The sequence below is a fragment of the Giraffa tippelskirchi genome, chromosome 4 (assembly GCF_054371585.1).
Source record: "Giraffa tippelskirchi isolate mGirTip1 chromosome 4, T2T-mGirTip1v1.2.pri, whole genome shotgun sequence".
Taxonomy (NCBI): domain Eukaryota; kingdom Metazoa; phylum Chordata; class Mammalia; order Artiodactyla; family Giraffidae; genus Giraffa; species Giraffa tippelskirchi.
Genome location: NC_137278.1, coordinates 91,229,585 through 91,254,159, shown reverse-complemented (window position 1 = coordinate 91,254,159; position 24,575 = coordinate 91,229,585). Strand labels below are relative to the sequence as shown.

Below are 24,575 nucleotides of genomic sequence, written 5' to 3'. Positions count from 1 at the left end.
TTCCAGCCTCACTAGGCTCCTCAGTGGAATGTGGCGATTCGTTTACGTATCCCTGGTCTGACCCCACTGTTGTTCCCCCCAAAGGCCAGCCTTTACCGGCCCCCTCAATATCTACCCTCCAACACTCCTCATGGAGAACGTCTATGTGGTGCGGCAGGAATTTCCTCTGCTTCCACCCTCACTGAGCACCTCGTCCCTTCCTTTTTCTTCTCTGTCTTAGATGAAGCTGCCCTCCTCCCCAGGTTCTGGCTCAGTCTGTCACCTGTGCTCTGTACTGTGAGTCCCTCAGGAGCCAGTAAGCAGAACAAGATAAACTGGCGTGGAGAATGCCAAGCGTTGGAGACCGAGTCCTTTTTTCGACAGGGCTATTCTTTGTTGTGGCTCATTCAATACAGCTCTTCATAATTAATCCCTGCATTTAACATAACTCCAATCAAAGTAAAAAATGACTATTTTATTATTAAAATTATGTAATTGTTTCTTATGATAAAAACGTACATGATATAAAATTTACCATTTTAACCATTTTTGAATGTACAATTCAATGGCATTAAGTTCACTTTATTGTATAATCATCACTACCATCCACCTTCAGAACTTTTTCATCAACCCCAGCTGAAATTCTGTACCCATTAAACAGTAACTCTCCATTTCTCCTCCCCCCTAGCCACAGATAATCACTATACTACTTTCTTTTTCTGTGAATTTGGCTATTCTAGGTGTCTCATGTAAGTGCTGTCCTTGGGGTCACACAGAGTCAGACACAACTGAAGCAACTTGGCAGCATGTAAGTGGAATCATATAAGTATTGGTCCTTTTGTGACTGGCTTATTTCACTTGGTGGCGCTAGTGGTAAAAAAATCTGCTTGCCAATGCAGGAGATGTAAGAGACATGGTTCCATCCCTGGGCTGGGAAGATCCCCTGGAGGAGGGCATGGCAGCCCACTCCAATATTCTTGCCTGGAGAATCCCATGGACAGAGGAGCCTGGCGGGCTACAGCCCATGGGGTCACAAAGAATCAGACATGACTGAATAATGCAAGTATTTCTTTGTATAGATAAGCCACATTTTGTTTGTACATTCACCTATCAATAAACATTTGGGTTGTCTCCACCTTTTGGCTATTATGAGTAATGCTCATATAAACAATGACATACAAGTATCTGTTTGAGTCCCTGTTTTCAACTGTTTGGACATGTTGTTGTTGTTTAGTTGCTGGGTCATGTCTGACTCTTTTGCGACCTCATTGATTATAGCCCACCAGGCTCCTCTGTCCACGGATTTTCTAGGCAAGAATGCTAGAGTATTGCCATTTCCTTAGAGGATCTTCCCAACCCAGGGATTGAACCCATGTCTTCTGCAGTGGCTCTTTACCACTGAGCCCCCAGGGAAGCCCTTTTGACATATACCCCAGTTTATTTGTTTGTGACTAGGGAAAACATCCCTGTAGTGGACAATATAAAAGGTACAAGAGGTTACACAGTAGCCTCTGAGCTCCTGCCTTTCAGTTTCACTTCCAGGAATCATCACTGTTACATATTTCTTGTGACTTCATTCCTGGAGAGACTGTGCACTTAGAGGCACATTCCACACACAGATAGTGACAAACCACAAACATTCTTCTACATTTCATTTTTCTTCCATTTAACAATATTTCTAAAAGATCACTCCATAGCACTGTTTAGAGAGTTATCGTCATTGTATTTAAAATCATTGGAATTTTCCAATGTGAGACAAACCTTATTTTATCATTTCCCTATTGATAGACATTTATGTTGTTTCCAATGTTTTGCTGCCATGAACAATGCTGTAATAATAACAGCCAGTATTTACTGAGCACTTACTATGTGCCAGGCTTTCTTTAAAATTTTTTCCATGCATTATATCATTTAATTCTCATGGTAACCCTCTGACACAAGTGCAGGGAGGTGAGTAACCGCCTCAAACCACACAGGTGTGTTTTTGTCCACAAGTGGGAGTATATCTGTAAGATAACTTTCTAGACAAAGAATGAGTGCTACCCAAAGGTAGATGCGTCTTCAGGTGTTAGAAATACTGTTGAAGTGGCCCCATAGAACCTGTGGCCAACTGCAGTGTCTCTAACTGTTACATGGAAAAGGGCTGGTTTCCCCACTTCTCTGATATTTGCCAGTCTGAAGATGAAAAATGGTATTTCATTGTGGCTCTAATTTGCTTGTTTCTTTTTTTAACTGAATGAGGTTGAGCATCTTTTCAAATGTTTAAAGGCAACTTGTTTTACTAGTGGGGTTTTAAAAACTTGATAAAATGATTTCACCATTGATCTAGAAGCCAAGATTCATTTTTTCCCTGTTTATTAGAGGTTGAACTTTTATTCTGTTATTGGCTAGCTAATGTTAACTTTTTAAAATTTATTTATTTAATTGGAGGCTAATTACTTTACAATATTGTAGTGGTTTTTGCCATACATTGACATGAATCAGCCATGGGTGTACATGTGTTCCCCATCCTGAAGCCCCCACCCACCTCCCTCCCCATCCCATCCCTCAGGGTCATCCCAGTGCACCAGCCCTGGGCACCCTGTCTCATGCATCAAACCTGGACTGGCGACCTGTTTCATATATGATAATATACATGTTTCAATGCTATTCTCTCAAATCATCCCACCCTTGCCTTCTCCCAGAGTCCAAAAGACTGTTCTTTACATCTGTGTCTCTTTTGCTGTCTCGCATATAGGGTCATCATTACCATCTTTCTAAATTCCATATATATGTGTTAGTATAGTGTATTGATATTTTTCTTTCTGACTTACTTTGCTCTGTATAATAGGCTCCAGTTTCATCCACCTCATTAGAACTGATCCAAATACATTGTTTTTAATGGCTGAGTAATATTCCATTGTGTGTATGTACCACAGCTTTCTTATCCATTCGTCTGCCAATGAACATCTAGGTTGCTTCCATGTCCTGGCTATTATAAACAGTGCTGCGATGAACATTGGGGTACACATGACTCTTTCAATTCTGGTTTCCTCGGTGTGTATGCCCAGCAGTGGGATTGCTGGGTCAGATGGCAGTTCTATTTCCAGTTTTTTAAGGAATCTCCACACTGTTCTCCATAGTGGCTGTACTAGTTTGCATTCCCACCAACAGTGTAAAAGGGTTCCCTTTTCTCTACACCCTCTCCAGCATTTATTGCTTGTAGACTTTTGGATAGCAGACATTCTGACTGGTGTGAGATGGTACATCATTGTGGTTTTGATTTGCATTTCTTTGATAATGAGTGATGTTGAGCATCTTTTCATGTGTTTGTTAGCCATCTGTATGTCTTCTTTGGAGAAATGTCTGTTTAGTTCTTTGGCCCATTCTTTAATTGGGTCGTTTATTTTTCTGGAATTGAGCTGCAGAAGCTGCTTGTATATTTTTGAGATTAATTCTTTGTCAGTTGCTTCGTTTGCTATTATTTTCTCCCATTCTGAAGGCTGTCTTTTCACCTTGCTTATAGTTTCCTTCGTTGTGCAAACGCTTTTAAGTTTAATTAGGTCCCATTTGTTAATTTTTGCTTTTATTTCCATTACTCTGGGAGGTGGGTCATAGAGGATCCTGCTGTGATTTATGTCGGAGAGTGTTTTGCCTATGTCTTTCTCTAGGAGTTTTATAGTTTCTGGTCCTATGTTTCGATCTTTAATCCATTTTGAGTTTATTTTTGTGTATGGTGTTGAAGTGTTCTAGTTTCATTCTTTTACAAGTGGTTGACCAGTTTTCCCAGCACCACTTATTAAAGAGATTGTCTTTTCTCCATTGTATATTCTTGCCTCCTTTGTAGAAGATAAGGTGTCCATAGGTGCATGGATTTGTCTCTGGGCTTTCTATTTTGTTCCGTTGATCTATATTTCTGTCCTTGTGCCAGTACCATACTGTCTTGATGACTGTAGCTTTGTAGCATAGTCTGAAGTCAGGTAGGTTGATTCTTCCAGTTCCATTCTTCTTTCTCAAGATTGCTTTGGCTATTTGAGGTTTTTTGTATTTCCATACAAATTGTGAAATTATTTGTTCTAGTTCTGTGAAAAATACCATTGGTAGCTTGATAGGGACTGCATTGAATCTATAGATTGCTTTGGGTAGTATACTCATTTTCACTATATTGATTCTTCCAATCCACGAACATGGTATATTTCCCCATCTATTTGTGTCGTCTTTGATTTCCTTCATTGGTGTTTTATAGTTTTCTACATATAGGTCTTTTGTTTCTTTAGGTAGATATATTCCTAAGTATTTTATTCTTTTCGTTGCAATGGTGAATGGAATTGTTTCCTTAATTTCTCTTTCTGTTTTCTCATTGTTAGTGTATAGGAATGCAAGGGATTTCTGTGTGTTAATGTTATATCCTGCAAATTTACTATATTCATTGATTAGCTTTAGTAATTTTCTGGTGGAGTCTTTAGGGCTTTCTGTGCAGAGGATCATGTCATCTGCAAACAGTGAGAGTTTTTCTTCTTCTTTTCCAATCTAGATTCCTTTTATTTCTTTTTATGCTCTGACTGCTGTGGCCAAAACTTCCAAAACTATGTTGAATAGTAGTGTTGAGAGTGGGCACCCCTGTCTTGTTCCTGACTTTAGGGGAAATGCTTTCAGTTTTTCACCACTGAGGTTAATGTTTGCTGTGGGTTTATCATATATGGCTTTTATTATGTTGAGATATGTTCCTTCTATTCCTGCTTTCTGGAGGGTTTTTATCATAAATGGATGTTGAATTTTGTCAAAGGCTTTCTCTGCATCTATTGAGATAATCATATGGTTTTTATCTCTCAATTTGTTAATGTGGTGTATTACATTGATTGATTTGTGGATATTACAGAATCCTTGCATTCCTGGGATAAAGCCCATTTGGTAATGATGTGTGATCTTTTTAATATGTTGTTGGATTCAGTTTGCCAGAATTTTGTTAAGGATTTTTGCATCTATGTTCGTCAGTGATATTGGCCTGTAGTTTTCTTTTTTTGTGGCATCTTTGTCTGGTTTTGGTATTAGGGTGATGGTGGCCTCATAGAATGAGTTTGGAAGTTTGCCTTCCTCTGAAATTTTCTGGAAGAGTTTGAGTAGGATAGGTGTTAGCTCTTCTCAAAATTTTTGGTAGAATTCAGCTGTGAAGCCGTCTGGTCCTGGGCGTTTGTTTGCTGGAAGATTTCTGATTACAGTTTCGATTTCTGTGCTTGTGATGGGTCTGTTAAGATTTTCTATTTCTTCCTGGTTCAGTTTTGGAAAGTTGTACTTTTCTAAGGATTTGTCCATTTCTTCCAAGTTGTCCATTTTATTGGCATATAGTTGCTGATAGTAGTCTCTTATGATCCTTTGTATTTCTGTGTTGTCGGGATTTCTCCATTTTCATTTCTAATTTTGTTGATTTGATTCTTCTCCCTTTTTTTCTTAATGAGTCTGGCTAATGGCTTGTCTATTTTATTTATCTTCTCAAAGAACCAACTTTTAGCTTTGTTGATTTTTGCTATGGTCTCCTTTGTTTCTTTTTCATTTATCTCTGCCCTAATTTTTATGATTTCTTCCCTTCTACTAACGCTGGGGTTCTTCATTTCTTCCTTTTCTAGTTGCTTTAGGTGTAGAGTTAGATTATTTTTTTTTAATTTTTCTCTTTTTTCTTGCGGAAAGCTTGTATTGCTATGAACCTTTCCCTTAGCACTGCTTTTACTGAATCCCATAGGTTTTGGGTTCTTGTGTTTTCATTTTCATTTGTTTCTATGCATATTTTGATTTCTTTTTGATTTCTTCTGTGATTTGTTGGTTATTCAGAAGCGTGTTGTTTAGCCTCCATATGTTTGTATTTTTAATAGTTTTTTTCCTGTACTTGACATCTAATCTTACCGCATTGTGATCAGAAAAGATGTTTGGAATTATTTCAATTTTTTTGAATTTACCAAGGCTAGATTTATGGCCCAGGATGTGATCTATCCTGGAGAAGGTTCCATGTGCACTTGAGAAAAAGTTGAAATTCATTGTTTTGGGGTGAAATGTTCTACAGATATCAATTAGGTCTAACTGGTCCATTGTATCAGTTAAAGTTCGTGTTTCCTTGCTAATTTTCTGTTTAGTTGATCTATGCATAGGTGTGAGTGGGGTATTAAAGTCTCCCACTATTATTGTGTTACTGTTAATTTCCCCTTTCATACTTGTTAGCATTTGTCTTACTTATTGCGGTGCTCCTATGTTAGGTGCATATATATTTATAATTGTTATATCTTCTTCTTGGATTGATCCTTTGATCATTATGTAGTGTCTTTCTTTGTCTCTTTTCACAGCCTTTATTTCAAAGTCTATTTTATCTGATATGAGTATTGCTACTTCTGCTTTCTTTTGGTCTCCATTTGCGTGAAATATCTTTTTCCAGCCCTTCACTTTCAGTCAGTATATGTCCCTTATTTTGAGGTGGGTCCCATGTAGACAGCATATATAGGGGTCTTGTTTTGTATCCATTCAGCCAGTCTTTGTCTTTTGGTTGGGGCATTCAACATATTTACATTTAAGGGAATTATTGATAAGTATGATCCTGTTGACATTTACTTTGTTGTTTTGGGTTCGAGTTTATAAACCTTTTATGTGTTTCCTGTCTAGAGAAGATGCTTTAGCATTTGTTGAAGAACTGGTTTGTTGGTGCTGAATTCTCTCAGCTTTTGCTTGTCTTAAAGCTTTTGACTTCTCCTTCATATTTGAATGAGATCCTTGCTGGGTACAGTAATCTGGGTTGTAGGTTTTTCTCTTTCATCACTTTAAGTATGTCCTGCCATTCCCTTCTGGCCTGAAGAGTGTCTATTGAAAGATCAGCTGTTATCCTTATGGGAATCCCCTTGTGTGTTATTGTTGTTTTTCCCTTGCTGCTTTTAATATTTGGTCTTTGTGTTTGATCTTCATTAATTTGATTAATATGTGTCTTGAAGTGTTTCGCCTTGGGTTTATCCTGTTTGGGAATCTCTGGGTTTCCTGGGCTTGGGTGGCTATTTCCTTCCCCATTTTAGGGAAGTTTTCAACTATTATCTCCTCAGATATTTTCTCATGGGCTTTCTTTTTGTCTTCTTCTGGAACTCCTATGATTCGAATGTTGGGGTGTTTGACATTGTCCCAGAGGTCTCTGAGGTTGTCCTCGTTTCTTTTAATTCTTTTTTCTTTTTTCCTCTGTGCTTCATTTATTTCCACCATTCTATATATTCCACCTCACTTATCCTATCTTCTGCCTCAGTTATTCTACCGTTGGTTCCCTCCAGAGTGTTTTTTTATCTCAGTTATTGCATTAGTCATTATTGATTGACTCTTTTCTATTTCTTCTAGGTCCTTGTTAAGCATTTCTTGCAATTTCTCAATCCTTGTCTCCAGACTGTTTATCTGTAACTCCATTTTGTTTTCAAGATTTTGGATCATTTTTACTATCATTATTCTGAATTCTTTTTCAGGGAGACTCCCTATCTCCTCCTCTTTTGTTTGGTTTGGTGGGCATTTATCATGTTCTTTTACCTGCCGAATATTTCTCTGCATTATCATCTTGTTTAGATTGCTGTGTTTGGGGTGGCCTTTCTGTATGCTGGAAGTTTGTGGTTACTCTTTATTGTGGAGGTTCCTCCCTGTGGGTGGGGTTGGACTAGTGGCTTGTCAAGGTTTCCTAGTTAGGGAAGCTTGCATCAGTGTTCTGGTGGGTGGAGCTGGATCCCTTCTCTCTGGAGTGCAATGAAATGTCCAGTAGTGAGTTTCGAGGTGTCTATAGGTTTGGTGTAACTTTGGGCAGCCTGTATATTAATGCTAATGCTCAGGGCTATGTTCCTGCATTGCTGGAGAATTAGCATAGTATGTCTTGCTCTGGAACTTGTTGGCTCTTGGGTGGAGCTTGGTTTCAGTGTAGGTATGAAGGCTTTTGGATGAGCTCTTGTCGACTAATGTTCCCTGGAGTCAGGAGTTTTCTGGTGTTCTCAAGTTTTGGATTTAAGCCTCCTGCCTCTGGTTTTCAGTCTTATTCTTACAGTAGCCTCAAGACTTCTCCATCCATGCCACACCGATGATAAAACATCTAGGTTAATGGAGAAAAGATTCTCCATAGTGAGGGACACCCAGAGAGGTTTGCAGAGATACATGGAGATGAGAAGAGGGAGGAGGGAGATAGAGGTGACCAGGAGGAGAAGAGAGGGAATCAAAAGGGGAGAGAGCAATCTAGCCAGTAATCAATTCCCTTTGTGCTCTCCACAGCCTGGAACACCCAGAGAGGTTCACAGAGTTATATAGAGAAGAGAAGAGGAAGGAAGGAGATAGAGGTGACCCAGGAGGAGAAGAGGAGGAGTTAAAAGAAGAGAGACAGATCGAGCCAGTAATTAGTTCTCCACAGCCTGGAATACCCAAAGAGATTCACAGAGTTGGGTAGAGAAGAGAAGGAGGATGGAGGAGATGGAGGTGACTTGAGGGAGAAAAAGGAGAGTCAAAAGGGGGAGAGGGCAATCAAGCCAGTAATCACACTCCTACATAAAAATGGGTACTGAAGATTGGATTCTTAAAGGTACAAATTGATAAAAAATACCAAAAGCAAAGATTAAAAATCTAGAGTAGAGGTTAGACTCTCATAACTACAATATTTAAAAAATCACAAAAATTATTTTAAAATATATGAAGTTTGCTTTAAAAATAGGGTCTTTCTTTGCAAAGTAATAGTAGGTTATAAAAATGAAAATTAAAGGAGTAATAAAGGACTTAAAAATAAAAAAAAATTTTTAATGATAATAGTAAAATATATCTAGGAATTTCTCTGGAGCTGTTGAGGGCAGTGTGGGGTCAGTTAAGTTTCAGATAGTACCTTGTTCCAGCTTATACTTCTTCTCGAGGTCTATAGGCCCCTTCCAATGTAGTTGGGTTGGAGAAGGCAATGGCAACCCACTCCAGTACTCTTGCCTGGAAAATCCCATGGAGAGAAGAGCCTGGTAGGCTGTAGTCCATGGGGTCGCTAAGAGTCGGACACGACTGAGCAACTTCACTTTCACTTTTCACTTTCATGCATTGGAGAAGGAAATGGCACCCCACTTCAGTGTTCTTGCCTGGAGAATCCAAGGAACAGGGGAGCCTGGTGGGCTGCCATCTATGGGGTCGCACAGAGTCGGACACAACTGAAGCAACTTAGCAGCAGCAATGTAGTCGGTGCTAACTACAGGGTTTTAATCTGTTGCACCTGTCACTTCCAAAGTGGTTCCTTCTGTTTATTTTGGTTTCTTCTGTTTGCTAGTCTCTTCAATGCCTAATTTCCACCCTGACACAAGAGGGTGAAGGTGGTCACTTATTTAGGCTCACTTGTTCAGTTGTGCTGTGGGGAGGGAGGAACACTGCAAACAAATATCACTGGTGTGTGTGGGGAGTGCTCATAGTGTTTAAGCCACACTGTGTTTGCCCCTGCTCATGACCTGTGTGCTTTCCCAGTCTACACTGTTCGGGCTCCAGGTTGCTCTGCAGGGGAACTCTCTAAAGCAGCCCTGGGTTGCATGCAGTTCCCAGGTCTAAGCCGCTCAGGTTCAGGTTCTCGGGTACCCTCACAAGGCACAGACTCAGTTGGGCATGTGTTTTGTGCCCTTCCCAGGTCCAAGCAGCTCAGGCAACCACGTGCTTGGCGAGTGCACTCTCCCCAGGTGGGCAGTGTGTCTTATCACCTCCCTTGCCCCAGCCGCTCGGTTTCCTGGGTGCACAGCGGGAGCGCCGTCTCAGGTGTGCCGTGTGTCTCCTCTGGGGAGCTCATCTTTGGCTGTGACCCTCCTGGCAGATGTCAACTGTCCAGGATCCCAGGAAGACTTGGTTAGCAACTGGGAGCCTGCTCGCAGTTTGGTAGAGGATGCTGTCTCTGGGGCCGAGATTTCCCCTCACCTTCCAGCTCTGGCTGTCGCCTGCCTGCCTCTCTGCCTCTGGCGGGGGATGGGCCAGTCTGCAGCTGGCTACCTCTCCTCTGGTATTCGCTCAGTCCTTTGTTCTGTGAGTAGGCTGGCAGTGCCTCAGGTTAGAGCTTTTCACGGGAAAGTTCTCTCTCTCTCTTTTCCTCTCTCTCTCTTTTCCTCTCTCTCTCTGGCTATCCCACAGTTTGGGTTGCTATCTCACGTTAGGTCCCTCAGATAGTCCTCAGGGCATTCAGGCCCGGTCCTTACCCTGGGCAATGCAGCTTGCGTCTCCCTGTTCAGCCCCTGCTTGCTGGTGGCGGATGCAAGCATCTGGGCTACTTCTCCCCTGGGAGTTGCGGTTAGGCGAGTAATCTATGGGTTTTATTTATTTTTTTTTTCCTCCTGGTTATGTTGCCCTCTGAGATTCCAAAACTCCCCACAGACCTGCTGGTGAGAGGGTTTCCTGGTATTTGGAAACTTCTCCTGTTTCATGACTCCCTCCCCGGGACGGGTCTCCATCCCTAACTCTTTTGTCTCTCTTTTAATCTCTTATATTTTGTCCTACCTCCTTTCAAAGACAATGGGCTGCCTTTCTGGGTGCCTGGTGTCCTCTGCCAGTGTTAAGAAGTTATTTTGTGGAATTTGCTCAGCGTTCAAATGATCTTTCGATGAATTTGTGGGGGAGAAAGTGGTCTCCCCATCCTATTCCTCCACCATCTTAGGACCGCCCCTAGATTCCTTTTTATTTTAATTGTGGCCAAGAGGAGCTACCCCGCGCTCAAGGTCGGGGGCGGCGGCCGAGAGGAGTTACCCCATGTCCAAGGAGGGGCAGCTGTGTGAGCACAGGAGGGCCGAGAGGAGCTACTCCACATTCAAGATCAGGAGGGGCAGCCGTGAGGAGATACCCCTTGTCCAAGGTAAGGAGCAGCAGCTGCCATTTGCTGGAGCAGCTGTGAAGAGATACCTCACGTCCAAGGTAAGAGACACCCAAGTAAGATGGTAGGTGTTGCGAGAGGGCATCAGAGGGCAGACACACTGAAACTATAATCACAGAAAACTAGCCAATCTGATCACACGGACCACAGCCTTGTCTAACTCAATGAAACTAAGCCATGCCATGTGGGGCCACCCAAGACGGACAGGTCGTGGTGGAGAGGTCTGACAGAATGTGGTCCACTAGAGAAGGGCATGGAAAACCACTTCAGGATTCTTGCCTTGAAAACCCCATGAACAGTATGAAAAGACAAAAAGATAGGACACTGAAAGATGAACTCCCCAGGTTGGTAGGTGCCCAATACGCTACTGGAGATCAGTGGAGAAATAACTCCAGAAAGAATGATGGGATGGAGCCAAAGCAAACACAATACCCAGCTGTGGATGTGACTGGTGATAGAAGCAAAGTCCAATGTTGTAAAGAGCAATATTGCATAGGAATCTGGAATGTTAGGCCCATGAATCAAGGCAAATTGGAAGTGGTCAAACAGGAGATGGCAAGAGTGAACGTCGACATTCTAGGTATCAGCAAACTAAGATGGGCTGGAATGGGTGAATTTAACTCAGATGACCATTATATCTACTACTGTGGGCAGGAATCCCTTAGAAGAAATGGAGTAGACATCATGGTCAACAAAAGAGCTCGAAGTGCAGTACTTGGATGCAGTCTCAAAAATGACAGTATGATCTCTGTTCGTTTCCAAAGCAAACCATTCAATATTACGGTAATCCAAGACTATGCCCCGACCAGTAATGCTGAAGAAGCTGAAGTTAAACTGTTCTATGAAGACCTACAAGACCTTTTAGAACTAACACCCAAAAAAGATGTCCTTTTTATTATAGGGGACTGAAATGCAAAAGTAGGAAATCGGGAAACACCTGGTGTAACAGGCAAATTTGGCCTTGGAGTACAGAATGAAGCAGGGCAAAGACTAATAGAGTTTTGCCAAGAGAACGCACTGGTCATAGCAAATACCCTCTTCCAACAACACAAGAGAAGTCTCTACACATGGACATCACCAGATGGTCGACACCAAAATCAGATTGATATATTCTTTGCAGCCAAAGATGGAGAAGCTCTATACAGTCAGCAAAAACAAGACCAGGAGCGGACTGTGGCTCGGATCATGAACTCCTTATTGCCAAATTCAGACCTAAATTGAAGAAAGTCGGGAAAACCACTAGACCATTTAGGTACGACCTAAATCAAATCCCTTATGATTATACAGTGGAAGTGACAAATAGATTTAAGGGACTAGATCTGATAGACAGAGTGCCTGATGAACTATGGACAGAGGTTTGTGACATTGTACAGGAGACAGGGATCAAGACCATCCCCATGGAAAAAAAATGCAAAAAAGCAAAATGGCCATCTGAGGAGGACTTACAAATAGCTATGAAAAGAAGAGAAGTGAAAAGCAAAGGAGAAAAGGAAAGATATTCCCATCTGAATGCAGAGTTCCAAAGAATAACAAGGAGAGATAAGAAAGCCTTCCTTGGCGATCAAATGCAAAGAAATAGAGGAAAACAACAGAATGGGAAAGACTAGAGATCTCTTCAAGAAAATTAGAGATACCAAGGGAACATTTCATGCAAAGAAGGGCTCGATAAAGGACAGAAATGGTATGGAGCTAACAGAAGCAGAAGATATTAAGAAGAGGTGACAAGAATACACCGAAGAACTGTACAAAAAAGATCTTCACAACCCAGATAATCACGATGGTGTGATCACTCACCTAGAGCCAGACATCCTGGAATGTGAAGTCAAGTGGGCCTTAGAAAGCATCACTATGAACAAAGCTAGTGGAGGTGATGGAATTCTAGTTGAGCTATTTCAAATCCTGAAAGATGATGCTGTGAAAGTGCTGCACTCAATATGCCAGCAAATCTGGAAAACTCAGCAGTGGCCACAGGACTGGAAAAGGTCAGTTTTCATTCCAATCCCAAAGAAAGGCAATGCCAAAGAATGCTCAAACTACCGCACAACTGCACTCATCACACACTAGTAAAGTAATGCTCAAAATTCTCCAAACCAGGCTTCAGCAACACATGAACCGTGAACTTCCAGATGTTCAAGCTGGTTTTAGAAAAGGCAGAGGAACCAGAGATCAAATTGCCAACATCCGTTGGATCATCGAAAAAGCAAGAGAGTTCCAGAAAAACATCTATTTCTGCTTTATTGACTATGCCAAAGCCTTTGACTGTGTGGATCACAATAAACTGTGGAAAATTCTTCAAGAGATGGGAATACCAGACCATCTGACATGTCTCTTGAGAAACCTGTATGCAGGTCAGGAAGCAACAGTTAGAACTGGACATGGAACAACAGACTGGTTCCAAATAGGAAAAGGAGTACGTCAAGGCTGTATATTGTCACCTTGCTTATTTAACTTCTATGCAGAGTACATCATGAGAAACGCTGGGCTGGAAGAAACACAAGCTGGAATCAAGATTTCCGGGAGAAATATTAATAACCTTAGATATGCAGATGACACCACCCTTATGGCAGAAAGCGAAGAAGAACTAAAGAGCCTCTTGATGAAGGTGAAAGAGGAGAGTGAAAAAGTTGGCTTAAAGCTCAACATTCAGAAAACTAAGATCATGGCATCTGGTCCCATCACTTCATGGGAAATAGATGGGGAAACAGTGGAAACAGTGTCAGACTTTATTTTGGGGGGCTCCAAAATCACCGCTGATGGTGATTGCAGCCATGAAATTAAAAGACGCTTACTCCTTGAAAGGAAGGTTATGACCAACCTAGATAGCATATTTAAAAGCAGAGACATTACTTTGCCAACAAAGGTCCATCTAGTCAAGGCTATGGTTTTTCCAGTAGTCATGTATGGGTGTGAGAGTTGGACGGTGAAGAAAGCTGAGCACTGAAGAATTGATGCTTTTGAACTGTGGTGCTGGAGAAGACTCTAGAGAGTCCCTTGGACTGCAAGAAGAGCCAACCAATCCATCCTAAAGGAGATCAGTCCTGAGTGTTCATTGGAAGGACTGATGTTGAAGCTGAAACTCCAATACTTTGGCCACCTCATGCAAGAGTTGGCTCATCGGAAAAGACCCTAATGCTGGGAACGATTGGGGGCAGGAGGAGAAGGGGATGACAGAGAATGAGATGGCTTGATGGCATCACCAACTCGTTGGACAGGGTTTTGGGTAGACTCTGGGAGTTGGTGATGGACAGGGAGGCCTGGCATGCTGCGATTCATCGGGTCGCAAAGAGTCGGACACGACTGAGTGACTGAACTGAACTGAACTGAACTGAGCCAGCCCTGCCTCCACATCTCTTGTTAGCTGTCCAATTTCTATCTGCAAACGCAATCAGGGTCCATTTCTTCTACCTGCTCCCATGGTCATAACTTGCCATTGCTGTTACCTTGCACTACTCCATGTCTGAAATACTCTGTGTCAGCATCCTACTCTGACCCCTGCCACTGTCCTCTCGCCTCCACACACCATTTCAACCTTACCATGACCCCTCTCATCATTCAGCGCCTGCCCCTTTTCCTGTCTGGGTGAGATTGTCAGCCCCCTCCAGAGCTTCATTGGCTCACAGTCTCCAGCCACACCCGCCTAGAAATCTTTACTTTCTGTTTCATAGCACTTCGCTCAGAGTTGATCAGCCTGTGGGATCGCTCATTTAAAAATCCTAAGCAGGGATTTCTTAAGTGGTTAAGAATCCACCTGCCAATGCAGGAGACATGGTTTCGATCCCTGATCCGGGGAGATCCCATGTGCTGTGTGTGGAGCAACTAAGTCCATGAGGCCACAACTACTGAGCCCAAGTGCCTAGAGTTGGTGCCACTGCGACGAGAAGCCCACACATGGCAACGAAGAGCAGCCCCCACTTGCCTCAACTAGAGAAAGACTGTGCACAGCACAGAAGACCCAGAGCAGCCAAAGTTAAAAAAAAAAAAAAAAAAACAGTAAAAGTCTTAAACAGAGTAACCATATAACTTATTGCTCAAACTGAATCCCTTTTGAGAATGAAAATGAACATTGCTAATAATGAAGCCAAGACAGCAGGGCAGAGGGTGCCTGTCCAAGACAAATTAGGATGCAAGTTCAACCACAGTCTTAAGGGACAATCACATTTAATGTCAGAGCAGAGATAAATATACTGAGCCAACAAATGATTAAATTTCTGCCTTTGCTGCCAAGGCTTCTCCTCTAAATGTAATTTTTAAAATAGTGCATTTCCCCAACATTATTTTCTTAAAAAAAAAATCTATCCTTTGGAATACGAGTTTCAGCTCCTAAACTCAACGGTGTTAGAAACATTAGTTTCTAAAACTCTCTGTCTATGTTTTTAAAAGGTGCTGACATTTAACCCCTGTTGGTTCTGAGTGTCTCTCATGTTTTCCATTTTGGGGTTGGAGTGGGGTACACTGCAGGGTTCTAGACTCCTAGGGACTTACATCAGTCCCTACACTTGATGTCATTTGTTCTTGTTCCATATAGTCCTAGTTCACTGGTGCTTGTCAGTCATTATGGAGCGCCCCCATGTGTTTCCATGTGGCCTTGATCTTTCTTATGAACATCCTCTCCTACACTTCAATCTGGGCTAGCCAGGAGTCTTTTCTCTTCCCCTAAAGGAAGAAGCTCTTCTTGTTTCTGCTTTCTGCTTTCACACATGCTCTCTGAGGCAAAGCATGGAGTAGTCTGGCTATTTGAGTGGGGGAAAGAAAAGGAAGCAAAGAAAATATCAGGCTGGAGGAGGCAGTGGCTCATCTGAGGAGTGGTTTTATAGGGGTCTCAAGTTGGCCCAGGTGGCCAGAGTATTGTCCCCTGGCTCAGAAAGTAAAATCTAGGGGAGGGGAGGAGTGGCCTTGCTCTGGGCCCCTCTTGGGGTCTGAGGGATGAATTCCTAGGTACCCACAGTTCCTTTGTGGTCTCAATCATTCCAATCAAGTTTGCCAAATGGTGGCTCCAGTGGCAGTTTTGTCAAGGGCCAAACACACACACACACACACACATACACACACGGGTTTATAAATACTGTCTACCACCATTGTCAGCCTTCCCAGGTGGTGCTAGTGGTAAAGAACCTGTCTGCCAATGCAGGAGACATAAGAGATACAGGTTCAGTCCCTGGGTCAGGAAGATTCCCCTGGAGGAGGGCACGGCAATCCACTCCAGTATTCTTGCCTGGAGAATCCCATGGACAGAGGAACCTGGAGGGCTATAGTACATGGGGTCACAAAGAATCAGACACTACTGAAGTGACTTAGCAGCAGCAGCAGCAAACTTAAATACAAGGACTGCCATCTGCTAAGGCTTCATTCTTCCCTAGGAAATACATCCATCATCCATAGTACCTAGTAAGGTCAGCTTTCACCAGCCTCCAACCAGGACCTCCAGAGAGCAACAGAGAGCAAGCACAGAGGAGAGAAAAGGACTCTGGTTGAGAGCTTGCTGTGGGTTCTTGGCTCCTGGAGAAACAACTATGACAGCTCCATTCCTGCAAGCTGCCAGGAATGTCACTCCCCACTTCCTCAGAATATACATGTCATAACCTTCCTGGGAGTATAATAATTATAATAATATTCTTAGTCAATACTAATTATTTCCTGTGGGCCAGAAAGTGAAGTTGCTCAGTCGTGTCCGACTCTTTGCGACCTTATGGACTATAGCCTACCAGGTTCCTCCGTTCATGGGATTTTCCAGGCAAGAATACCAGAGTGGGTTGCCATTTAACACTGACATAAAATTTTATATGTGTGTGCTAAGTTGCCTCAGTCGCGTCCAACTCTTTGAGAACCCATGGACTGTAACCAACCAGGCTCCTCTGTCCATGGGATTCTCCAGGCAAGAATACTGGAGTGGGTTGCCATGCCCTCCTCCAGGGGATCTTCCTGACCCAGGGATCGAATCTGTGTCTCTTTTGTCTCCTGCATTGGCAGGCAGGTTCTTTACCACTAGGGCCACCTGGGAAGCCCAACATTTTATATACATTGATTCAATCAGTTCTCATAACAATCCTTGAAATAGATATGATCATTATTCTCATTTTTCAGTCCAGGAAAATGAAGGAAAAATTAAAAAAAAAAGATAGATATAGACTTCCCTGGAGATCCAGTGGTTAAGAATCTGCCTGCTAGTGCAGGAGACATGGGTTCAGTCCGTGGTCTGGGAAGATCCCACATGCTGTGGAGCAACTACGCTCGTTTGCCACAACTACTGAACCCGTGCTCTAGAGCTGTGCTCTGCAACAAGAGAAATCACTGCAATGAGAAGCCCACAGATCACAACTAGAGAGTAGTCCCTGCTTGCTGCAACTACAGTAAGTCCGCGTGCAGCAATAAAGACCCAGCGCAGCCATAAATAAATAAATAAAAATTAAAAAAATAGGTAAGTTGCCCAAAATCCCAGTTAGTGGAGCCAGGATTTGAACCCAAACATTTTTGAGCCTCTATTCTAGATCTCAGGGATAAGTTAGTGAGCAAGACAAAATCCCTACTATATTAAAGAAACTGACAATAAATGAATAAACAAACAAACATAAAATATGGTTTTGGATAGAAACATCATATAGACAAAAAAGGTAGAATTAAAGACTAGAGAGGGGTCTTTTAGATGGGCTTGTCACAGAGGCCCCTCTTGGGTAGAGGGCATTTGATCAGAGAGCTGAATACACAAGGGAGCAAGCCATGCTGAAAATTAGGGAAACAGTAAGTGCAAAGGTCCCGAGTAGGAATGAGCTTAATGTGTTAACAGGAGCAGCAGGACATGCAGTGTGGCTGGTAGAGAGTGAGCTAAGGTCTATAATGTTGCTGGCCACAGGCCACAGCAATGATCAGGGATTAGATGAAGATGTGCAAGGCCAAGACCCAGCCACTGCCTAATCTGGGGCTTGTCTCTTTGGGTGTCTCAGCTTCCCATTAAGATATCTACCATCTTTTTTTTTTTATCCTCCTGTACAGACTTGACACTATCACAGTTCCCTCCTTGATCCTGGATACAATTCGAAAGCAGCTGAAGTTGACAAGAATCTAGGGCAGCCAGTCTTGCACCACCTGACAAAGCTTGGCACAATCTGAGAGCCAAATATAATATATACTGAAGTGAGTCTTGCCAATGGAGGATTTCTTATGGGTAAAAGTTATAGGTAGGCCAGCTGGGGCCTTGAAATGCATCCTTATTCCCATTAACACAAGGACCTGAACCTTGTAGGCCTCTCCAGGGTAGGAGGCTTGTTCTCACTTCATACTTTGCCCCCCAGGCCAGGACCCTGTGTCAGCCTGTTTAAACCCTGCCATATGTTGAACCCAGGTTGTGTTCAGATGGTATCTGGCCAGGAGATGGAAAGGAATCTATCCCTGTGAGTAGCCACCCCCTCTGCCAGATCTCTAAAGGAAATGGAAGCACAGAAGTCAGTAGCTGCAAGTTACTAAGAATCTCTGTCCCTCCTTCTTCCTTATAGAGCCCAGACTAGGATGGGTCCATGTGGAATGGTCTTTTGGCCTGGGTTACAGACCACCTGGGCTTCCCTGGTGTCTCAGATGGTAAAGAATCTGCCTGCAATGCAAGAGACTGGGCTTTAGTCCCTGGGTCTGGAAGATAACCTGGAGAAAGGAATGGCTACCCACTCCAGTATTCTTGCCCAGAGAATTCCACAGAGGAGCCTGGCAGGCTAAAGCCCTTGGAGTTGTAAAAAATCAGACGTGACTGAGCGACTAACACTTTCACAGACCACCTAGAGCCCAGACCAGAGGGGGCTGAGCTCTCTTGACATCAGCACCATTGCCAGTTGGGGCCAGTTAATTCTTTGTTGTGTGTGTGTGTGTGGGGGGGTGTCTTGTGTATCCGTGGCCTCTGCCCACTAGAGCCCAGAAGTACTCTCCTTCCAGAGTGAGAAAGAAAAACGTTTTCAGATATTGCCAAATGTGCCCCCACCCTGGGGTGAGGGTCGGGTAACTCTGACTGAGAACCACTGGGTCCAACTTTTCCCTTCCCTCTAAGCTGATGCGTGGATCTCTGCAGTTACCACTCTGCTGATGAGGAAGGACCACAAGTCCAGGCATTTATCTCAGAGCTTAAAGCCAGCTGGGTGAACCAGTCTCTTTGGAATTAACATGGAGAGAGGTTAGATGGAAGGGAGAGGAGAGCAAAGGATTGGCCACATCTTCTTTTAATAGTTTTTGGCTCACAAAACTCAATCATGGGGGAGGGCAGGGATGGAATTGGCCAGAAGCATCATGGGGCCAGGTCTCCCCCTCTCTCCTCATTCTCACTCTCCTCCTGCCCCTGCCCCAACCTGCCACTCAGTGTATTGGTTTTATTTTCTTCCCCAGAAGACAGGATTTCCCCTAAGATGAAAAGGAGCTTAGTGCTGGAGGAGAAGTCTAATGGGTGGGCTGATCTAGAACAAGAGATTGGCAGGGCAGGAGCCAGAGGTTAAGGGTGTCCCTGAGGGAAGAGTGAAGGGACTTATCATGGGGTCCAGGGAGCAGGGAATAAATGAAGTCATGAGGGACTGGTGGAGACAAAGAGGAAAATGTGTGAAGACTTGAGGTCTTCATTGTGTTGAGAAGCAGGAAGGAGGAGAGTCAGAGATTATGAAGTTGTTTGTTAACATTTTGGTTTTTTCTAGAGATACAGACTCATAGGAACACAGGATGTTAGAGCTTGAAGGAAATTTAGAGACTGTTTAGTCCAATCAACTCCATGCAGACTTTTTGTTAATTCACCAGCATTAGAATTTGAGAGTGATAGTTGTTCCCAGTCTTTCTCTCTATGCTTGGAATCAAATGAGAAATAAGATACAGAGGTCAAACCTCTGGAGATTAAAACAACTTCATAACAGATAAAGCTGATTGGAGAATTTGGTTTAGAATGAACAACCACAATCAGGCTTCCTAACTTTTGCCCCAAGAATCAAACTTATCTTTGCAGCACTGGAAGACTGTACCTGCAGGACAAGAGCCTGTCCTGGGAAACTTACTGAGAAGAGAGGAGGAGAGGAGGGCAACTCAGGCCTTCTCTGGTGCAGGCAGATCTCAGAAGGATCTGAGCCATGGCACATGCCCATTTTACTCCCCAAATTCATCAAGCTCATGAGCCATTCCTCATTCACTAAGTTATTGTTGTTGTTGTTCAGTTGATCAGCCATGTCCGACTCTTTGTGCCCCCATGGATTTGCAGCACTCCAGACTTTCCTGTCCTTCACTATCTCCCAGAGTTTGCTCAAATTCATGTCCATTGAGTCAGTGCTGCCATCGAAACATCTCATCCTCTGTCGTCCCCTTCTCCTCTTGCCCTCAATCTTTCCCAGCATCAAGGTCTTTTCCAATGAGTCCGCTCTTCACATCAGGTGGCAAAATTATTGGAGCTTCAGCTTCAGCAACAGTCCTTCCAGTGAATATTCAGGGTTAATTTCCTTTAGGATGGACTGGTTGGACTTCCTTGCAGTCCAGGGGACTCTCAAGAGTCTTCTCCAACACCACAGTTCAAAAGTATCAATTCTTCTGCGCTCAGCTCTCTTTACAGTCCAACTCTCACATCCATACATGACTGCTGGAAAAACCATAGCCTTGATAAGATGGACTTTTGCTGGCAAAGTGATGTCTCTGCTTTTTAATATGCTGTCTAAGTTTGTCAAAGCTTTTCTTCCAAGGAGCAAGTGTCTTTTAATTTTGTGGCTGCAGTCACCATCTGCAGTGATTTTGGAGCGTCCCCCAAAATAGTCTGTCACTGTTTCCATTGTTTCCCCATCTATGTGCCATGAAGTGATGGGACCAGATGCCATGATCTTAGTTTTCTGAATATTGAGTTTTAAGCCAGATTTTCCACTCTCATCTTTCACCTTCATCAAAAGGCTCTTTAGTTCTTCTTCACTTTCTGCCATTAGGATGGTATCATCTGCATATCTGAGGTTATTGATATTTCTCCCAGCAGTCTTGATGCCAGCTTGATTCCAGTCTTTAATTCATCCAGCCTGGCATTTCACATAATGTACTCTGCATATAAATTAAATAAGCAGGGTGACAATATACAGCCTTGACATACTCCTTTCCCGATTTTGAACAAGTCTGTTGTTCCACGTCTGGTTCTAACTGTTGCTTCTTAACTTGCTAACAGGTTTCTCAGGAGGCAGATAAGGTGGTCTGGTATTCCCATCTCTTTAAGAATTTTCCAGTTTGTTGTGATCTATACAGTCAAGTGAGTAAAGAAGTAGAGAGGTGAATGGAGAGTACTTTTATCAAAGATACAGAAAAGATAGAAGTTCCTACTTTGTAGGGAAGAATAAAATAATTGGATGGGGAGAGATGAGTTCCCCCTAACAAGCTACCATTTATTAAGTACCAATTCTGCTTCAAGAAGACTGAAACTCAGAGAAGTGAAGGGTTATCTCAAGGTAAAACAGCTCTGGGGACAGAATAAGTTTCTCCAGATTCCTAACGCCAATACTTTGCCATTTCACACTTGCAATCACAGGAAGTCATATATGCAGATGACACCACCCTCATGGCAGAAAGTAATTTTGCGTGGGTTTTCTCTAGCTGTGGCAAATGGAGACTACTCTCTAGTTGTGGTGCTTGGGCTTCTCCTTGCGGTGGCTTCTCTTGTTGCTAAGCATGGGCTCTACGGTGTGTGGGCTTCAGTAGTTGGCACATGGACTCAGTAGTTCCAGCTCACAGCATTAGAGCTCAAGCTCAGTAGTTGTGGTACAGAGGCTTAGTTGCCCCGCAGCATGTGGAGTGTTCCCAGACCAGAGATGGAACATGTGTCCCCTGCACTGGCAGGCAGATTCTCACCACTGGACTGCCAGAGAAGCCCCACCTTGGAACATTTTATGAAGATTCTGGTAGAGATACATAAACATAACTACACATGTCTATACAAAAACTCATTGACCACAAGTACAAATTGCTGTAATTTTTAATCCCTAATCTAATAGCTGCAGATTTAGGTACCTGCAGTGTGATAAGATCCATTTTATTGCATCTCAGCAGTCCTCAAAGCTCTAATGACCCAACAGTTGAATATATTCAAGTGAGCTGTAATATTGGTGCCAACCAGTTTTGCTCACTCCAGTATGCATTCCAGATCCAGGCCTCTGCAGGATCCTGGGTGTACTACTACCTGCCTATAAAGTGGGTGGCTGTGGGGCAGAACTGGGTCGTCTCTGAGGTCCCTTAGACCTCTACCTCTAAGACAGAACTCAAAAGGATAGAAATTATGCAGAGAGATAAACCAGCATTTCAAAATCCAGGCTGAAACAACACTGCCATGTAAAACCACCGTTAAAATCTAACAAGAAACTTAGAGCGAAAATGTCTGCCTATGATCCTGGGCACTCTGTTCAGACCCTGCACTACACTGGTCTGTCAGCCAACCAGGCATCAGAAGCCTGCAGGAGTGTCCCTTCCCCCACCCTGGTCACATGGCTGGCCGTCACTGAGCCCCACAAGTCAATCTCCAATGCCCCAAATACTGTTCAGCCTGGAAATCACAGAGTGTCCTTCTCGCCACCCAACAGCAACAGAACAAGTAACTCTGGCCTCCCTGAAATTTGGATTGTGGTTTCCAGTGCTAAGAGCTTGAAGGTAAGTTTGCAGCGTGGAGCTTTAGATAGTAGACAAAGATATGCAGATAAGGGGAAACGTGCTTTACAGTAGGACCACAGAGTATTTAAGAGTGAGGTTTACACATACTGAGGAGAAAAAGATGAGAGCTGAGTAAATCCTCCAAATGAGCACTGAATATTTGCTTTTCCTTAAAAAAATTATAGTGCATGTCAACTTGGTGCCTTGAGTTCATTGGTTTGGGGCACAAAACCTCACATCAAATGAACAAAAATGACAGGAGACTCATTCTTTCTGACACGCTGGTGAGTTCTTTTTTGTTCTCATCTGGTAAAACCGAGACTTTTTCTTCCAGGCAAATAACTTTCTATTGTGTTTGCCAAAGTTACAAGACTGACTGAAATATTTATGAAGTAAGCAAAAACCCTAAGACTTGCCTCTTCCCCAGAAAACTATGGGAAAATAGATTGCATCTTTTAATGTAACATCTTGGGCTAGAAACTGAATAATGGCTAGTCTACTTATATTAGACATTTCTGTTGTTAGGTTTTGGATAAACCTGGTTATGTTACTGAAAGTTTGCTTAGGGATATTTTGTTGCTTGTTTTTCTTTGCTCTCCTGGGATGTGCACAGTTAGGGTCTGCTAAGCCCAGAGGCAATTGATAACCTATCGATTGTGAAGATGGCCTTTCTCTGGCTTCTAGCTTAGGTTTTTTAAAAGTCCATTATGATCCCATGTCATTCTTGTCAATTCAGTTCACGAAAGAAACCCTGATGAGCCCTTGGAGAGGTCCTTTTCTTAAACACTTCGGGCTATCAGAGGGGTTCATAGTATCCCATGTTGGGCAAGTCCCATGTTCTTAGATGTAAGGTCAAATGGCTTGAAATATGGGTTAAGAGGAAAAGCTCCTAAAAGACTGATCTTTTTTTTTAAAGGCTGACTTTTGATGAATGTGGCACAACGCTTTTTTGTGATTATGTTTTTTTTTCTTCCAGAAACATTAATGTCCAACTTCAAAGATTTATTATCACATTTTGCCCTTCTTCCCTAATAAACTAGTTCCATTTGTTTGCAGTGTCTAATGCAAACATCTGGAACAAAGTAGATTTGTTGGACTGAACTGATGCATCCTTGTGGAAGGGAGGTGGGGGTGGGGTCGGAGGTTGGGAGGTGGGAGATGTGGGGTGGGGTGAGGGGAGTGTTTAAATGGCAGGTGATTCAATCACCAGAGTTTTGATGGTCAAAACACACTGTTGGCCCCTAAGACTAGCTGTATCACCACCTCCTTGTGCCAGTGGACATGAAAGCTGTTGGGCAGGGACCCTGATGTTCACTGGTGTGGCACTCTGGTCCTTAGCCTTACAGGCTTAAGGCATTGATTTGATCAGTAGGGTTTTTATTCTCAGGCTTCCCAGTTGTGATTGCACACTGGTGGTAGGAGTAGTAAAGTGGACTGGGGCCTTTAAGTGACATGGGACAGAAGAGAATTTGGTCTGATCCCTCACTGTAAAGCCATGCTCACTCCCAAGACAATCTATGGTCTAAAGATGGATGAGAAGATAATGGTGAGCTTCTTGCACAGTGGAGGGGCTGGTATAGGAAAAACTGCTGTTACAAGTTCTTGCACTAGCTACATGCTGGGACTGCTGTGTTCTAACACCATTCCTTTGGCAACATATTGAGGTGGATTGTTGTACTGGTTAATACTCTTTGGATGCAAGTAACTAACTTCAACTGAAGTTTGTTGTTGTTGTTCAGTCGCTACTGCTGAGTCTTTGAGACCTATAGCACGGCGGGCTCCTGGTCCTTCACTATCTCCCAGAATTGCTCAAATTCACTTCCATTGAGTCGGTGATACTATCTAACCATCTCAGCTTCTGCTGCCCCCTTCTCTTTTTGCCTTCAATCTTTCCCAGCATTGAAGAGAAAGAGGGGTTAGTATAAGGCCATTGGGAAGTATTATGGTTGGGACCTAAGAAAAGGTCTGGAATTCAGAAGTGGAAGGATTCTTCCAGACCCCCTCTATCTCTTGTTTCTTTGTTTGTCATCTTCCCTCCCCACCTCCATCTTTCCCTCCCTGTCTTTCTTCCTTTCTTGGGTCCTAGAATCAGAGAATCCAATTTGATTCTTGGCTCCACCATGCCTGGCTCTGTGACTCAGGAAAATTT

General features: G+C 43.1%; 1 protein-coding gene across 7 annotated transcripts in view; it reads left to right on the top strand.

Annotated features, from left to right (window-relative positions):
- Positions 1-24,575, top strand: part of SLC4A5 (solute carrier family 4 member 5) — a 125,840-nt gene that overhangs the window by 2,900 nt on the left and 98,365 nt on the right. For 2 of the 7 annotated variants that reach the window (XR_014083522.1, XM_081595764.1), the window contains exon 2: positions 720-787. The exons of the other annotated variants lie outside the window; for them this stretch is intronic. The gene's annotated coding sequence lies outside the window, so the exon portion shown is untranslated. The remainder of the gene's footprint in view (positions 1-719; positions 788-24,575) is intronic. 7 annotated transcript variants of the gene reach the window in all.